Below are 6,000 nucleotides of genomic sequence, written 5' to 3' on the forward strand. Positions count from 1 at the left end.
GGGACTTTCTGTAAGCCTTTCCCTGCATTGTAGAGAATAACAGTATATTTATTGACTTAATATAGGATGGCAAGAACAGATGCCCTCTAAAGGAGCAGAAGCACAGATTATCAGTTAGCTTTATTGCATGAGGTTCCACTGGTTTTTGCTGAGGGTTTCACTCAGCATGCCTATTTTCATGTGTATCTTTGTACAGTAAGAAAAAACAGAAGTGTCCTCACAGAAAGAAGCAGATGTGATTTTTTCCCCCTCCCATTAGGCTTTGCTGAGGCTTTAAACAAGTATTTTGAGGAAAACATATTCCCCTGCCTCATTCTAATGGAAAATATGTTTCCTGTCTGTTCCCCAGATAAAATGAAATCTTTTTCTTGGATAGGAGTAAGATATCTCACTGCAGATAGAATCTTCTTGGCACAGCAAATTATGAAAATGATTTTTATCATCTGTAGTTTGAAGAAACTGGAAGGACAATCTCTGTCCGGTGCCCTGTTAACTTCCCTCTCTGGTGGTTTGGTCATCTCAATTTTTAGGTTAACACCATTGGTTTTTATTATGCTTAAAAAAACAGAGCATGACTTGATCTGACAGAAGACTATTCAGACGGGAACAAAGCATAGACCTTGTTTTGAAGAAGTGAACAAACTGTTCAAAAACTGTTTTACAAATTCATGTGAAGTAGTGTTGCTAATTTGATTTCTAAAAAATCAAAAAATCTGAAAATCCACTAAAATATTAATTCAGTAGTATACCAGATTTAAAAGCCTTGTGTTAAATTAATTACAATGAACTGTTTTGAGGGCTATTAATCTGAAGAAATGAAGAAATGAAGAAGTGTTAAACATGAAGAAGTGTTAAACTCAGCTACAGTGTCTGGCTCAGGAAAACCAAAGCACCAGATTGGACAAAAGTAATAACAGGACAAGGAATTATTTCACTTGTGAGTTCTGTTTTCTCTAAGCAGAATGATATTGGTCCCTCTCAGGCACCGGTACTGACCAATACATGGTTTGATTTTTGTTATGTTCATAATCTTTAGTAAAGGGTAGAAATGCAAAAAAAGGGTTGCATAAAATTAGAAGGTAAACAGCTACCTAACTATTGCCAGATTTACATGGGGAACCATAGCTGGCTTGTGAATCTATACCTCAGGTTTTTAAGCCACCAATAGGAAGGAACAGAAATGTTGTGAAAGGAAAGCTATGGTGAGAGATACAGCAAAAAAAAAAATCATATTAGCTTAAAATATTAATACTCATTGTATTGGAAGTATAAATAATTATGGTAAATGCTATGTAATTTTTTTAATTTAATATCTCTCTGGTAACTCTCTCAATGTTACTGTAACATGAAGATTCTATTTCACTACCTTTCTTCCTCTATGGTTAGGAATTTTGATATGAACTGTATGAGACAATTAAATGGCTTATGGAGACAGAGCTTTGAGTAAGGATAAAAAAAAAACTTCTGTATTCTGACATTTGATACTGTTAATCACCTCAGTTTTGTCATTTTAGCAATAGATCATAAGTAGATTGAGAATGAAAGCCAGATGGTCAGTGGGGGAACAAATAAATCCTTATGGCTTCTTTTTTTATGATACAAGTTTTGTTCCAATGACTACACAGGGCAAGAATGAATAAAACAACTTCATCAATAAAATCTAGACTGAGCGATTACTACTACTTAAAAAACCCAACAAACCAGCTACTTCATTTCTCCAGTTAGCACAAGGCTGTAGTGAATCTGCTTCCCCCAAACTGTCTCTCCTACAAAGACTATGTGTAGACATTTGTCTTTGCCTTAGTCCTTTCCTAAACCCTACAATTATAACATAACTTCTTGGAGTTTTTTTCCAGTCAAAAGCGCACCCTTTCTGTATCATACCTGTCTGGCTTCACAGCTGCTACGGTTACATCTATGGTCCCAACAAAGGTGAGTTAAAAATGAACTCCTTCTTTGCGTTCCTTAAGCAAAGATTCGCTCCCACCTGTTGGAGCAACTTATCTCCCTTGCTGTAAAAAAGATAATATTTTTAACCTGAGTTCATAGGTGTTGCATAATTACTAATGTCAAGGTGTCATATACATAGTATCATACAACATGTCTTCAAACTTGATAGTACTCAGAAGACGTCAGCAGCTTGTGCTCTTTCTGATTGAGGAAATGTGACTTTGACAAATACCTGAAGGTTTTGATAGGTGACTAGAACAAAACCATAAACTCCTATGTCTTTTCTGTCAGCAGTGGAAAGGCTAGTGCTGCTGAAAAACAGACCTATTTCCTGCCATACCTCAATTTAAAGTTAAGTGAAATTAATCATCTGGAAGAGCTTGGAGCTGCAGTGCTTTAAGGAGTGACAGAATTAGTGTCACTGTAGCATCCTACTGCTATTGGTATTCTAAGTCTTCATCTTTGTAGGCCTGAGGTATAAAAACCTAATATTAAATAAATGCGCCTTATTAATAATAATCTCCTGTTAGGCCTATTGTTCTATAATACTGTTCAATTTTCAACTCCTTCTTTGTATGGCTCAGAGACCACCCAGGGGCTTGGAGAGTACTTTCAGCACATCATTGCTGAAACTGTCACATGAAATCAACATAAAAGATATCAGAAAAAAACCTGTAAAAATCAAAGCCAAATGATACTGTTAAACTACATCAATGTCTGATTGCAAGCTGGGGGAGAAAGGCTGAAAATAATAGAAAATGCTGGTTGTTGTAATAGTCTCTGTTACACTGGTGGGCCTCACGGAATTACATGACTTTGTGCTGATAAAATTTGGCTGCAGGATTTATCTGATTTTTATGCAGTTCCAGTAATTAGGAAAAGAATTTGCATTAAGTGGGTGTTCTTTCAGTCCTGCTTGTATGTTCTTAGCTTTCCATTGCATATAATACTTTCACAGAATCCACAATCATGAATTTAAAATACAGTCTGCAAATGTAAAGATGAAAAACAAGGTAATTGAAAGCACTGGATAATAAAAGTTCCCATATCTTCAACAGCCCTCAAACACCTGTTAAAAATTTGTTTTGGAACCTGCCCTGAAATGTAATGGAAATTAATGCTTACAAGTCCCTTGTGAAAATGTAAAATATCACAGTTTAAAGCTTCACGTACAGTTTGATAGATCAAATGTATCTCAAACACATCTACCGTGTCCCACCAGGACTATTCCAAGCTGATGCCCTCTGCATTCCAATGAAAAGAACAATTATCCTGGTCAGTGCTGTTCTTTAACTGTCATAAAGCAAATGTGATTTGTTTAGTTACTAGGCTAACGTGATTATCTCTCAGAAATGAAGATGTTTAGAAGTAAAAGCAACTAATGCAATGAACTATTTCCTTTCATTCAACTGTATTTAGACTGGTCTATGCTTACATATATTACAAAGGAACAGGGTTTAAAATGCGTTCATTTTTCTCTACTTGTTCACAGAAAAAGGGACTGTCAGTCAAGAAGAAATATAATGTAGGGGAGGCTAAAAGATTGCTATTTACCTTGTATAGAGTGACGGTCTTAGAACTAAGAACATATTTTTAAGCAAACATCCTCTGTAGCATATTTTTCCCATGCAGTCCTTAATAACCTCCTTGGCTTCTCTTTTCAGAATACTGCTGCATATGTAGAAGCCAGCTCATCTGTAGTTTGAGGATGGAGGGTCATTTTAAACTTCAGAATCCATTAACAGTATGTTTAATGAAGTTAAAACATTCAGTCTTTAAGCTGTCTCTGCACAGGCAATCTAATCAGTCAGACCTTACTCACATATTTCCTCTTTGATGACACAGACAATCTAGAGCTTTTACATTTGCTGATTTGCAAAACTAGGAATTCCCCTTCTACAGATCTGTGACTCTTTATGATGTTCTGACCTCCTTGTTTCCAGACTTGCTGCAATGCTAAGAACAGACATCCTGCTGTTCAACTGGAGTCTTAGCATTGTGTATTTGAAGATAATCCCTAGACCACCAGCATCTTTTCGGCATCTGTGAACATAAAGGTTATGACAGTTGCCCCTTCTGACTGTAATCTTTGGTTTTACAAGAATTCTACTAAAAGGCTTTCAAGATATGATTACCTCTTCCTGCTTTGTGTGGTATTGCTAAGAAAAAAATATTAGACGTTTTAAAAGCAATATATTCTGCTGTGTTTTAAAACCTTCAATTTGCAACTAAATTATGTACTTAGCTTTACGCACTTGACTTCTTCAAACTATTTAACAGCTTACACTGCAGCACATGTTTAAGTGTTTGCAGGATCAAGATCCACATCCTCTCTGCACCATTAAATGTTTTGCAATTGAAGAGTGGCTAGATTCCCCAAGGGGTTGTCTTTTATGTATAAATGGAGAACGTCCATGGGTTGCATCTGGGATTTATCATCTTGTTTGAGTGATCTAATCTCCTTAGTGTGTATGTGTGTACTCGTGCACTTACATATGTAGACATGGTAATGACAAGGATAAGCTTGCTGGGGGGGAAAAAAGCAAGCAGGGAAAGGAATTGCCAAATATTCCTTATAACATTTCCCTCCATTCTGTGGAAATTTTAAAACATTTTGTTTTCTGTCCAGCTCTATAAACTACCCACTGGTTCTGTGTATTCCGTTCTGCCTAGTAAAGCTCTGAGCAATTTTTAATATTGCAAACCATTAACTAGGATTTAGTTTACAAATTAGAAAACAAACCCACCAAAAATTCCTTTTCCTTTTTTTTTCTCATCTTAAATTCCATCTCTACTTCCCTGTGCCTCCATTCAATTCTGGTGTGAAGCAGTTCATCATAACTTAACACATGTGTGTATATATTTATAAATTCATATACGGAATATACTTGTGTGTGTCTGTGTAAATGCATACACATGCACCTTTCACATATAAAACATACCTAATGATATTGGTGGATATAATAGGTTCATTGTTTTGTCCTATGGTTTAACTGTAAACCTGCCTAAAGCAACTATGCATAATTTTTACTGCATGATATCATACAGTTTTGTGTTCCATGTAAGTCACACTACAGACAATAAATTTTAATATATATGGGGTCATTTTTTGCATTCATGACCTGATATTACGAATTCTCTCAAAAGATTTTTAAAATCTTCAATAAGAAAACTGCTGGGTTTTTTTTTTCTTTGTCTAACCTTTAAGAATCACAAAAAAGGTTACATGGATAGCTCTGGAAAGTGTTGTCCAGTCTTAGAACAGCTGAAGTACCATAGAAACAGTGTGATCTTCATCTCCTTGTACATGCCATGGGGGGTAGAACTAGATGATCTGTAAGTTCACTTCCAACCCAGGTCATTCTACGATTCTATTATTCTAAGACGAAAACCTACTGACATGTTCCTTTGGAACATGAAAACCAGCCTGGTTAAGTACTTTGTCTGGGAAATTCTGTTTCAGGACTGATTAACTCAAATATGTTTATGCCATTTACTTATAGGTGTAATATTAGATTGGTAGAAGCCCCAGACAAGTTAAAATCTGTCCTCTTTTCCTTCTAGCCACTGCAGACTTCCTAAACTATGCTATCCAGTTGTTCCTAAGAACATTCTTTTCCCCATCTTTTGTACTCTTGTAATGTGATATCTTGCTTCTAAATGCAACCTCAGCTTTTGAACATAAATAAAATATGATTGTGGTTTGTCACTGAGCTGGCACTTGGCAAAGTCAAGAGGGAAACATTGCTGAATCTGTTATTGACCTCTACTCAACTGTAGAGCTGGGCAACTTGAGAGCTTTGAACATAAGAACTGTAGACAGCAAATCATCACAGATGGAAGAAGTGTAGTGCCACTTCATCTTCTCCATGCCAACATGTTCTTTGGATTCTGGAAATTCAAGTATGTGCCATACAAGTTTCAGTAAAAGATTCAGCTGTACACACAGACACTATTTTCTTCTTTCTTTCCTCTTTGATGTGTATATGAGAAATTTAAACCCTAATGCCCAGCATTTTCCACAGAAAATAAACATGACATTAAATTACA

The sequence above is a fragment of the Aphelocoma coerulescens genome, chromosome 2 (genome assembly GCF_041296385.1).
Source record: "Aphelocoma coerulescens isolate FSJ_1873_10779 chromosome 2, UR_Acoe_1.0, whole genome shotgun sequence".
NCBI classification, from domain to species: Eukaryota; Metazoa; Chordata; class Aves; order Passeriformes; family Corvidae; genus Aphelocoma; species Aphelocoma coerulescens.